This window comes from Capricornis sumatraensis, chromosome 8, assembly GCF_032405125.1.
Source record: "Capricornis sumatraensis isolate serow.1 chromosome 8, serow.2, whole genome shotgun sequence".
NCBI lineage: Eukaryota > Metazoa > Chordata > Mammalia > Artiodactyla > Bovidae > Capricornis > Capricornis sumatraensis.
This window is the reverse complement of record NC_091076.1, coordinates 9,555,326-9,568,730: the sequence shown is the minus strand read 5'-3', so window position 1 is coordinate 9,568,730 and position 13,405 is coordinate 9,555,326. Positions and strand designations below refer to the sequence as shown.

The 13,405-nt window shown below is 40.3% G+C and overlaps 1 long non-coding RNA gene across 1 annotated transcript in view; it reads left to right on the top strand.

Moving 5' to 3' along the window:
* Positions 1-13,405, top strand: part of LOC138084518 (uncharacterized) — a 32,677-nt gene that overhangs the window by 1,669 nt on the left and 17,603 nt on the right. Inside the window, exon 2 of the long non-coding RNA XR_011145205.1 lies at positions 1,811-1,880. This is a non-coding gene — a long non-coding RNA (uncharacterized lncRNA). The remainder of the gene's footprint in view (positions 1-1,810; positions 1,881-13,405) is intronic.

Sequence of the window (13,405 nt, the reverse complement as noted above, 5' to 3'; positions counted from 1 at the left end):
GCTTTGACTAGATGGACTTTGTTGGCAAAGTAATGTCTCTGCTTTTTAATATGCTATCTAGGTTGATCATAATTTTTCTTCCAAGGAGTAAGCGTCTTTTAATTCCATGGCTGCAGTCATCATCAGCAGTGATTTTGGAGCCCCCCAAAATAAAGTCAGCCACTATTGCCACTGTTTCCCCATCTATTTGCCATGAAGTGATGGGACCAGATGCCATGATCTTAGTTTTCTGAATGCTGAGCTTTAAGCCAACTTTTTCACTCTCCTCTTTCACTTTCATCAAGAGACTCTTTAGTTCTTCTTCACTTTCTGCCATAAGGGTGGTGTCACCTGCATATCTGAGGTTATTGATATTCCTCCCGGCAGTCTTGATTCCAGGTTGAGCTTCCTCCAGCCCAGAATTTCTCATGATGTTCTCTGCATGTAAGTTAAATAAGCAGGGTGACAATATACGGTTTTGACTTACTCCTTTTCCTATTTGTCTAACTCAATGAAACTATGAGCCATGTCGTGTAGGGCCACCCAAGATGGATGGGTCATCGTGGAGAGTTCTGACAAAATGTGGTCCACTGGAGAAGGGAATGGCAAACCACTTCTGTATTCTTGCCTTGCGAACCCCATGAACAGTGTGAGGGTAAAAGAGGAGAGTGTAAAAGCTGGATTGAAACTCAACTTAAAAAAAAAACTAAGATCATGGCATCTGGTTCAATCACTTCATGCAAACTGAAGGGGAAAAAAATGGAAGCAGTGACAAGTTTTCTGAGTTTGGTCTCCAAAGTCATTGTGAACAGTGACTGCAGCCATGACACTAAAAGATGCTTACTCCTTAGACAGAAAACTCTGAAAAACCTTTTGTTGTTTTTCAGTCACTAAGTTATGTTCACTCTTTGTGACCCCATGGACTGCAGCCTTCCAGGCTCCTCTGTCCATGGAAATCTCCAGGAAAGAATACTGGAGTGGGTAGCCATTTAATTTTCCAGGGGATCTTCCTGACCAATGGATCAAACCTGTGTCTCCTGCATTGTAGGAGGATTCTTCACCAACTGAGCCTCCAAGGAAGCCCATTATGTTGAGGTAGTTTCCCTCTAAGCCCATCTTCTGAAGTGTTTTTAATCATAAACCTGTGTTGAATTTTATTAAAAGCCTTTTCTGCATTGTTTGAGATTTAAAAGAAAAATTTAATTTGTTGTTGTGGTGTATCACAGTGGTTGATATGTGGATGTTGAAAAATTCTTCATACCTTGTATAAATCCCATTTGATCATAGTGTATGATCCTTTTATATGTTGTTGGATTCAGTTTGCTACTATTTTGTTGTAGATTTTTGTATCTATGTTCATCAGTGATATTGGCCTGAGGGGATCCAACCGGTCCATTCTAAAGGACATCAGCCCTGGGTGTTCTTTGGAAGGAATGGTGCTAAAGCTGAAACTCCAATACTTTGGCCACCTCATGCAAAGAGTTGACTCATTAGAAAATATTCTGATCCTGGGAGGGATTGGGGGCAGGAGGAGAAGGGGACGACAGAGGATGAGATGGCTGGATGGCATCACCGACTCAATGGACATGAGTTTGAGTGAACTCCGGGAGTTGGTGATGGACAGGGAGGCCTGGCGTGCTGTGATTCATAGGGTCGCAGAGTCAGACATGACTGAGGTACTGAACTGAACTGAACTGAACTGATGTTTGTCTGGTTTTGGTATCTGAGGGATGGTGGCATCATAGTATGAGCTTGGGAGTGTTCTTTCCTCTATAATTTTTTATTGCTTTTTTTTGTGTGTGTGTACACTGTATGGCGTGTGGGATCTTAGTTCCACGACCAGAGATGGAACCCGAGCCCTCTGCAGTGGAAGCACAGAGTCTGAACCACTAGACCACCAGGTAAGTCCCTTCCTCTACAATTTTTTGGAAGAGTTTCTAAAGGGTAGGTGTTAACTCTTCTCTAAATATTTGATAGAATTCACCTGTGAAGTTATCTCTCCTGGACTTTTGTTTGTTGGGGGATTATTAATCACAGTTTCAATTTCAGTACTAGTAATTGTTCTGTTCATATATTCTGTTTCTCCCTGGTTTTTCTTGAAAAGCTGTACCTTTGTAAGAATTTGTCAGTTTCTTCTACGTTGTCCATTTCATTGCCATACTGTTGTATTTCTGTGGTGTCCCTTGTAACTTCTATTTTATTGGTTTGAGTCCTCCCCCACCCCTTTTTTTTCTTGAGGAGTCTTGCTAAAGATTAATCAATTTTGTTTATTTTCTCAAAGAACTCACTTTTAGTTCATGGATCTTTGCTTTTATTTTCTTTGTTTCTATTCATTTAATTCTGTTGTGATCTTTATGATTTCTTTCCTTCCACTAACTTTGGGGTTTGTTTGTTCTTCTTTCTCTAGTTGGTTTAGGTGTGAGTTTAGGTTGTTTATTTGATATTTTTCCTGTTTCTTGAGGTTAGAGTGCATTGCTATAAATTTCCCTCTTAGAACTGCTTTTGCTATGTTTCATATTTCTGGGATCATCATGTTTTCATTGTCAATTGTCTAGGTATTTTTTAAATTTCCTTTTTGATTTTTTTCACTGATCCACTGGTTGCTTAATAACATTTTGTTTTAGCTTTTAGTGTTTGTGTTTTTTCAGTTTTTTTTGTCCCTGTAATATGATTTCTAATCTCATAGCATTGTAGTTGGAAAAGATTCTTGATATGCTTTCAACTTTGTTAAATTTATCAAGGCTTGATTTGTGGTCAAATGTGATCTTTCCTGGAGAATATTCCATGTGCTCATTGGAAGAAAGTGTGTTCTGTTTCCTTTGGATTTTCAGTTCAGTTCAGTTCAGTCGCTCAGTCGTGTCCGGCTCTTTTCGACCCCATGAACTGCAGTATGCCAGGCCTCCCTGTCCATCATCAACTCCTGGAGTCCACCCAAACCCATGTCCATTGGGTCGGTGATGCCATCCAACCATCTCATCCTCTGTCGTCCCCTTCTCCTCCTGCCCTCAATCTCTCCCAGCATCAGGGTCTTTTCAAATGAGTCAGCTCTTTGCATCAAGTGGCCAAAGTATTGGAGTTTCAACTTCAACATCAGTCCCTCCAATGAACACCCAGGACTGATCTCCTTTAGGATGGACTGCTTGGATCTCCTTGCAGTCCAAGGGACTCTCAAGAGTCTTCTCCAACACCACAGTTCAAAAGCATCAATTCTTCAGCACTCAGCTTTCCTTATAGTCCAACTCTCACATCCATACATGACCCCTGGGAAAACCATAGCCTTGACTAGATGGACTTTTGTTGGCAAAGTAATGTCTCTGCTTTTTAATATGCTGTCTAAGTTGGTCTTAACTTTCCTTCCAAGGAGTAAGCGTCTTTTAATTTCATGGCTGCAATCACCATCTGCAGTGATTTTGCAGCCCAGAAAAATAAAGTCAGCCACTGTTTCCACTGTTTCCCCATCTATTTCCCATGAAGTGATGGTACTGGATGCCATGATCTTAGTTTTCTGAATGTTGAGCTTTAAGCCAACATTTTCACTCTCTTCTTTCACTTTCATCAAGAGGCTCTTTAGTTTTTCTTCACTTTCTGCCATAAGGATGGTGTCATCTGCATATCTGAGGTTATTGATATTTCTCCTGACAATCTTGATTCCAGCTTGTGCTTCTTCCAGCCCAGCATTTCTCATGATGTACTCTGCATATAAATTAAATAAGCAGGGTGACAATATACAGCCTTGATGTACTCCTTTTCCTATTAGGAACCAGTCTGTTGTTCCATGTCCGGTTCTAACTGTTGCTTCCTGACCTGCATATAGGTTTCTCAAGAGGCAGGTCAGGTGGTTTGGTATTCCCATCTCTTTCAGAATTTTCCACAGTTTATTGTGATCCACACAGTCAAAGGCTTTGGCATAGTCAATAAAGCAGAAATAGATGTTTTTCTGGAACTCTTTTGTTTTTTCCATGATCCAGTGGATGTTGGCAATTTGATCTCTGGTTCCTCTGCCTTTTCTGAAACCAGCTTGAACACCTGGAAGTTCACAGTTCATGTATTGCTGAAGCCTGGCTTGGAGAATTTTGAGCATTACTTTACTAGCGTGTGAGATGAGTGCAATTGTGCAGTAGTTTGAGCATTCTTTGGTGTTGCCTTTCTTTGGGATTGGAATGAAAACTGACCTTTTCCAGTCCTGTGGCCGCTGCTGAGTTTTCCAAATTTGCTAACATAATGAGTGCAGCACTTTCACAGCGTCATCTTTTGTCCTTTGGATGAGTACTCTATAAATATCACTGAAGTCTATTTGAGCTAATGTATCATTTAAGGCCTGATTTTTTATTAATTTTCTATATGGATGATTATCTCCATTGGTGTAAGTCGGTGTTAAAATCTTCCATTTTTATTGTGTTACTGTCGATTTCTCTTTTTATGACTGTTAGCATCTACCTATATGCTGAGGGGCTCCTATGTTGGGTGCATATATATTTACAATTAGTCTGTATTCTTCTTGGATGATCCCTTAATCATTTGTACTATCTTTCCTTGTCTTTTAATATTATTTATCTATTTATTTGGCAGTGCCAGATCTTATTTGCAGCATGCAGGATCCTCAGTTGTGGCATGCAAACAGCTGTGGCATGCGGGATCTAGTTCCCTGATCAGGAATCAAACCCAGGCCCCCTGCATTGGGAGCACAGAATCTTAGCTACTGGACCACCAAGTAATTATTTTTCTTTGTCTCTAGTAATAGTCTTTATTTTAATGTCTATAATGTCTGATATGAGTATTACTATTCCACGTTTTACTTGATTTCCATTTTCATGGAATATCGTTTTCCATCTCCTCACTTTCAATCTGTATGTGCCCCTATGTCTGAAGTGGGTCTCTTGTAGACTATACTATATATATATATGTATATACATATACATGTATACATGTAGTATATACACATTCATGTATACATGTAGTATACATGTAGTATATACATATATATATATAGGTCTTACTTTTATATCCATTTATCCAGTCTATGTCTTTTGGTTGGAGAGTTTTATCCCTTTACATTTAAGATAATTATCGATATGTATGTTCCTATTGCCATTTTCTCAATTGCTTTGGAATTATTTTTGTCAGTCTTCCATTTATCTTTTGATCTCTTATCTTGTGATTTGATTAATGTTGTGTTTGGATGCTTTTTATTTTTTTCCGTGTGTCTATTTTTTGCTTTTGATTTGCAATTCCCATGAGGTTTTAAAAAATTGTATTTATTTTATTCTTTGGCTGTGGTGGATCTTCATTGCTGCGGGTGGGCTTTCATTAGTTGTGATGAGTGAGGTCTGGTCTTTGTTGCTATATGCAGGCTTCTACTTGTGGTGGCTTTTTTTGTCATAGAGCACAGGCTCTATGGGCCAGAGCTTCGGTAGTTTCAGCATATAGGCTCAGTAGTTGTGGCTCATGGGCTCTGGAACACAGGTTCAGTAGTTGTGTGTGTGAACATCGCTCAATCGTGTGTGACTCTTTGTGACCCATGGACTGTACAGTCCATGGGATTCTCCAGGCCAGAATACTGGAGTGGGTTGCCATTTCCTTCTCCAGAGGATCTTCCCAACCCTGGGATCAAACCCAGATTTCTTGCATTGTAGGAAGATTCTTTATCAGTTGAGCCACCAGGGAAGCCCTCAGTAATTGTGGTCATGGGTTTTGTTGCTCCATGGCATCTGGGATCTTCCTTGACCAGGGATGGAACTGGTGTCCCCTGCATTGCAAGGTGGATTCTTCTGGACCACTAGACCACCAGGGAAGTCCCACTGCCATGAAGTTTTTATATAGCAATCTATATATGTACTGGGGCTTCCCTGGTGGCTCAGAGGTTAAAGTGTCTGCCTCCAATGCAGGAGACCCGGCTTTGATCCCTGGGTCGGGAAGATCCCCTGGAGAAGGAAATGGTAACCCACTCCAGTATTCTTGCCTGGGGAATCCCATTGACGGAGAAGCCTGGTAGGCTACCGTCCATGGGGTCGCAAAGAGTTGGACATGACTGTGTGACTTCACTATTCACTATATATAAGGTTATTTTAAATGGCTGGTTTCTTAATTTCAAATGCATTTCCATTTCCTGCATTTGTGTTCTCCTCTCCTCATAATTATTGCTGGTTTTGATATCATATTTGTATGATGATTTCTTATAGTTACTTTATGTTTGCCTTTACTTGTGAACTTTTCCATTTGTGATTTTCTTATATCTAGTTGCCTCTTCAAAACATCTCTTACTTAGAGAAATTCCTTTAGAATTTTTGTATGGTAGTTTGACAGTGCTGAATTCACTTAGTTTTTGCTTGTCTGCCAATCTTTATTTCTCTGCCTAATCTGAATGAAAGTCTTGCTGGGTAGAGTATTCTTGGTTGTAGGTTTTCCCCTTTAATCATCTAAAAATTATTGTCTCCTCTTATTTATTTATTTATTTATTTTTTTACTGTGGACCATTAAAAAAAAGTCTTTATTGAATTTGTTACAATACTGCTCCTGTGTTATGTTTTGGTTTTCTGGCTGCCAGGCATCTGGGATCTTAGCTCCCTGACCAGGGATGGAATCTGCCTCCCCTTACTTTGGGAGTTGATATCTTAACCACTGGACTGCCAGAGAAGTCCCTTTCTGTACTTTATCGATGAGAAAATGAGGCAGTGTATTGTGTTGGACAAAAAGTTTGTCTGTCAAATATTACTGAAAATCCTGAACAAACTTTTTGACCAACACAATCAGTGACTCATTCCTGTATTCAGCTACCAAGATTCCTGGAAGTGGCAGAAGTACCTACAATACTTGTTGGTGTTTGAGCTTATAATATTTAAGGACTTCTTTCTATTATTTTTTAGAATATATGCTATAATTATACACTATGTGCACAAACTTGCTAGAGGACATGCCAAGCTTTGGGAGGAAATCATGCTTGTGAGTGACTCTCAGGTTTAAACTTTGAAGTTTCTTGGAAAATTTCCTGGTGAATAAACAGAGGGCAGTTTGACTCCAAAGTCTGCGATCCCTTGTTTGTAGTACATGTTTTAAGTATTCATATTTTCCTAGAATTTGTATAACAAAACATGAGTTGGTATTTTTGACCCAAGAAGTAAAGTGGTGGAATATAGATAAAAGGCAAAAAAATGTGTTGTCAAGATTCATGTGACAAATAAGCAAGAGACAGTTGACTGCACTTATGTGTAATTCTTTCATCAGGTGGTTAGTAGAATCTGCTTGGTCAGTTTATTGATTATCAGCAATAAACCACTTGAGGGCTTAAAGGAACATAACAGTTTGCACAGAGACATGGAGTAAAGAATGCTGAAATAACCCAGAATATGGAGGTGAACAGGAAAAGGAAGTGGTTATTGGGTTGGAGGGAAGACAAATGGCAACCTACTTTCTTCTTATTGAGATAGACAAACTGCTTTGCTATTAAAAACAGGGACATTCAATTGAGAATATAAACTCAGTTCCTTCTCTGTCATGTCTGTCTCATAGAAAAGAAGTTTTGCATATTGTGAAAATACTGCTTCATTTAGCTGAGTTCCTGATGTGAATCTCCAGTAAATGTACTCTCCTGGATTCTCTGTACCCCTCTTTGGCCTCATTTTCAAAGTATTAGTGTTGCTATATAATTTCCTTGTGTCTCCCTAGCTCCCTACACCATCTTTCATATCATACTCACACCTGTTCTTGCATGTATAATATGTTATACTAGAAAGAAAAGTAATGTATCTCTCTTGTCCTGTTGGGAGCCAGTGCTCATCACAATACCTGGCACTGTGTTGGCAAATGATACATATTTCTTGTTAAAGGGTTTGACAGTGACCATGCAGGAGGAACTAGGGATAGCACCGACCAAAACTACTGTTTGACTTGTTCCACACACCCAACCTTTGTAAAAGGATCTGTCTCCTGTCCTTTGTGAGGTGAGCTTCACAGAATACATGACAGCTTTCAAAGAGTAGGGACATGAATCTATTTATTTCAAAGGTTATAACAGTGTTGTGAGAGACAGGCACTGATTTCGAGATAAAAGATGAATAAATAAGACTCATATGTGACTGATTACATTGTGTAGAGTTGGTTTTGTCATATCACACTGTCAGTCTCTTCACTGGAGATTGATGTTGAGAACTTCCTTCAAAGTACAGATTTTGGGGTGGTTCTAAATGGCGGAGGAATAGGATGGGGAGATCACTTTCTTCCCCACAAAATCATCAAAAGATCATTTGAATGCTGAGCAAATTCCACAAAACAACTCCTGAATGCTGGTGGAGGACACCAGGCACCCAGAAACGCAGCGCATTCTCATTGAAAGGAGGTAGGACAAAATATAAAAGACAAAAAGAGAGACAAAAGAGATAAGGACAGAGACCTGTCCCAGGGAGGAAGTTGTGAAGGAGGAGAAGTTTCCAAACACCAGGAAACCCTCGCACCAGTGGGTCTGTGGGGAGTTTTGGAATTTCAGAGGGCAACATAACCAGGAGGGGAAAAGAAAAACCCACAGATTATGCACCTAACTGCAACTCTCAGAGGAGAAGTAGCCCAGATGCTCACTCCCACTAGCAGTGGGGGTTGAACAGGGAGGCACGGGTTGCATTCTTAGGGTAAGGACCAGGCCTGAATGCCCTGAAGACAATCTGAGGGAGTTAATGTGAGAAAGCAACCCATACTGTAGGATAACCCATACTGTAGAGAAAAGAGAGAGAGAGAGAGAGAGAGAGAGAACTTTCCTGTGAAAAGCTCTAACATAAGGCATAGCCTGGCCCGGTCACAGAACAAAGGATTGAGCGAATACCAGAGGAGAGCTAGCCAACTGCAGTCTGACCCTCCCCATGCTGGAGGCAGAGAGGCAGGCGGGAGACAGCCAGAGCCAGAAGGCGAGGGGCAATCTTGTCCTCAGAGATGGCATCCTCCACCAAAATGTGAGCAGGCTCCCAGTTGCTAACCAAGTCTTCCTGGGATTCTGGACGGTTGACATCTGCCAGGATGGTCGCAGCCAGAGATCAGCTACCCAGAGGAGATACACAGCACACCTGAGATGGTGCTCTTGCTGTGGACCCAGGAAACTGAGCGACTAGGACTGGGGAGGTGACTAAGATGCACAGACCACCTGGGACAGTGCACCTGCCCAACACCTGGTCACCTGAGCTGCTCTGACCTGGGATGGGCACAAAACGCACACCGATCCAAGTCTGTGCCCTTGTGGAGTACCTGAGAACCTGAACCTGAGCAGTTTAGACCTGGGAAGTGCATGCAACCCAGGGCCTGTTTTGAACAGTTTCCCTGCAGAGCAACCTGAAGCCTGAGCAGTGTAGACCAGGAAAGAACCCCATGAGTGGGGGCAAACCCAATGTGGCCCAGACACTATGAGCACTCCCCACACATGCCAGTGATATTTGTTCACAGTGTTCCTCCCTCCCACAGAACAACTGAACAAGTGAGCCTAAATAAGTAACCACCTTTGCCCCCTTGTGTCAGGGTGGAAATTAGACACTGAAGAGACTTGCAAACAGAAGAAGCCAAAATAGGGAACTGCTTTGGAAGTGACAGGTGCAACATATTAAAACCCTGTAGTTAGCATTGACTACATTGGAAGGGGCCTATAGACCTTGAGAAGAAGTATAAACTGGAACAAGGAACTATCTGAAACTGAACTGACCCCACACTGCCCTCAACAGCTCCAGAGAAATTCCTAGATATGTTTTACTATTATCATCTTTTAATTAAAAAATTATTTTTAAGTTCTTTATTACTTCTTTAATTTACATTTTTATAACCTACTATTATCTTGCAAAACCCCCCTATTTTAAAGCAAATTTCACACACACACACACATATATGTTTATAATTTTTGTGAGTTTGTTTTGTTTTTTTAATACTGTATTTTTGAGAGTCTAACCTCTAGTCTAGATTTTTAATCTTTGCTTTTTGGTATTTGCTATCAATTTTGTACCTTTAAGAATCTAATCTTCAGTAATTTTTACTTAGGAGTGTGATCACTGGCTCGATTGCTCTCTCCCCCTTTGACTCTCTTTTTTCTCCCCAGGTCACCTCTGTCTCCTCCCTCCTTCTTCTCTTCTCTACCTAACTCTGTGGATCTCTTTGGGTGTTCCAGGGTGTGGAGAACACTTAGGGAACTGATTACTGGCTAGATTTGTCTCTCTCCTTTTGATCCCTCCTCTTCTCCTTCTGGTCACCTCTATCTCCTTCTCCCCTCTTCTCTTCTCTGTGTAACTCCATGAACCTCTCTGAGTGTTCCAGACTATGGAGAGCCATAGGGAATTGATTAGTGGCTAGATTGCTCTCACTCCTTTTGATTCTCCTTCTTTTCCTCCTGGTCACCTCTATCTCCCTCTTCCCTCTTTTCTTCTCCATGTAACTCCATGAACCTCTCTGGGTGTCCCTCATTGTGGAGAATCTTTTCACCATTAACCTAGATGTTTTATCATCAGTGTTGTATAGATGGAGAAGTCTTGAGGCTACTGTAAGAATAAGACTGAAAGCCAGAGGCAGGAGGCTAAAATCCCAAACTTGAGAATACCAGAAGATGTCTGACACCAGGGGACATTAATCCTCAAGAGCTCATCCAAAAGCCTCCATACCTACACTGAAACTAAGCTCCACCCAAGAGCCAACAAGATTCAGAGCAAGACTGCTGCTGCTACTGCTGCTGCTAAGTCGCTTCAGTTGTGTCCAACTCTGTGCAACCCCATAGATGGCAGCCCACCAGACTCCCCTGTCCCTGGGATTCTCCAGGCAAGAACATTAGAGTGGGTTGCCATTTATACCAAGCTAATTCTCCAGCAAAGCAGGAACATAACCTTGAGCATTAAAATACAGGTGGCCAAAAGTCACACCAAACCCAGACACCTCAAAACTCGCTACTGGACACTTCATTGCACTTCAGAGAGAAGAGATCCAGCTCCACCCACCAGAACACTGGCGGAAGCTTCCCTAACCAGGAAACTTTGACAAGCCACTCATCCAACCCCACCCACAGGGAGGAGCCTCCACAATAAAGAAGAACCACAAACTTCCAGCATACAGAAGACCACCTCAAACACAGAAATCTAAACAAAATGAAAAGGCAGAGAAATATTCAGCAGGTAAAGGAACATGATAAATGCCCACCAAATCAAACAAAAGAGGAGGAGATAGGGAGTCTACCTGAAAAAGAATTCAGAATAATGATAGTAAAAATGATCCAAAATCTTGAAAACAAAATAGAGTTACAGATAAATAGACTGGAGACAAGGATTGAGAAGATGCAAGAAATGTTTAACAAGGACCTAGAAGAAATAAAAAAGAGTCAGTCTGAGAGGAATAATGGAATATTTGAGATCAAAAGCACTCTGGAGGGAACTAAAGTAGAATAACTGAGGCAGAAGATAGGATAAGTGAGGTGAAAGATAGAATGGTGGAAATAAATGAAACAGAGAGGAAAAAAGAATTAAAAGAAGTGAGGACAACCTCAGAGACCTCTGGGACAATGTTAAATGCCCAACATTCGAATCATAGGAGTCCCAGAAGAAGACAAAAAGAAAGGCTATGAGAAAATACTTGAGGAGATAATAGTTGAAAACGTCCCTAAAATGGGAAAGGAAATAATCATCCAAGTCCAAGAAACCCAGAGAGTCCCAAACAGGATAAACCCAAGGCAAAACACCCCAAGACACTTATTAATCAAACACAAAGAACAAATATTAAAAGCAGCAAGGGAAAAGCAACAAATAACACAGAAGGGGATCCCTATAAGGATAACAGCTAACCTTTCAACAGTAACTCTTCAGGCCAGAAGGGAATGGCAGGACATACTTAAAGTGATGAAAGAGAAAAACCTACAACCCAGATTACTGTACCCAGCAAGGATCTCATCCAAATATGAAGAATAAATCAAAAGCTTTACAGACAAGCAAAAGCTCAGAGAATTCAGCACCACCAAACCAGCTCTCCAACAAATGCTAAAGGATCTTCTCTAGACAGGAAACACAGAAAAGGAGTATAAACTCGAACCCAAAACAACAAAGTAAATGGCAATGGGGTCATACTTATCAATAATTACCTTAAATGTAAAGGGGTTGAATGCCCCAGCCAAAAGACAAAGACTGGCTGAATGGATACAAAAAACAAGACCCCTATATATGCTGTCTACAAGAGACCCACCTCAAAACAAGGGACACATACAGACTGAAAGTGAAGGGCTGGAAAAAGATAGTTCACGCAAATGGAGACCAAAAGAAAGCAGGAGTAGCAATACTCATATCAGATAAAATAGTCTTTGAAATAAAGGCTGTGAAAAGAGACAAAGAAGCGCACTACATAATGATCAAAGGAACAATCCAAGAAGAAGATATACCAATTATAAATATATATGCACGCAACATAGGAGCACCACAATATGTAAGACAAATGCTAACAAGTATGAAAGGGGAAATTAACAGTAACACAATAATAGTGGGAGACTTTAATACCCCACTCACACCTATGGATAGATCAACTAAACAGAAAATTAGCAAAGAAACACAAATTTTAAATGATACAATGGACCAGTTAGACTTCACGGATATCTGTAGGACATTTCACCCCCAGACAATGAATTTTACCTTTTTCTCAAGTGCCCATGGAAGCTTCTCCAGTATAGATCACATCTTGGGCCATAAATCTAGCCTTGGTAAATTCAAAAAAATGAAATAATTCCAAGCATCTTTTCTGATCACAATGCGGTAAGATTAGATGTCAACTACAGGGGGAAAAAAAAAACTATTAAAAATACAAACATATGGAGGCTAAACAACACACTTCTGAATAACCAACAAATCATAGAAAAAAAAATCTGCATAGAACCAAATGAAAATGAAAACACAACAACCCAAAACCTATGAGATTCAGTAAAAGCAGTACTACTAAGGGGATGATACATAGCAATACAAGCTTACCTCAAGAAACAAGAGAAAAATTAAAGAAATAACCTAACTCTACACCTAAATCAACTAGAAAAAGAAGAAATGAAGAACCCCAGGGTTAGTAGAAGGAAAGAAATCTTAAAAATTAGGGCAGAAATAAATGAAAAAGAAACAAAGGCGACTGTAGCAAAAATCAACAAAACTAAAAGCTGTTTCTTTGAGAAGATAAATAAAATAGACAAACCATTAGCCAGACTTATCAAGAAAAAAAGGGAGAAAAATCAAATCAATAAAATTAGAAATGAAAATGGAGAAAACACTACAACACAGATATACAAAGGATCATAAGAGACTACTATTAGCAACTATATGTCAATAAAATGGACAACTTGGGAGAAATGGACAAATTCTTAGAAAAGTACAACTTTCCAAAACTGAACCAGGAAGAAATAGACAATCTTAACAGACCCATCACAAGCACAGAAGTGGAAACTGTAATCAGAAATCTT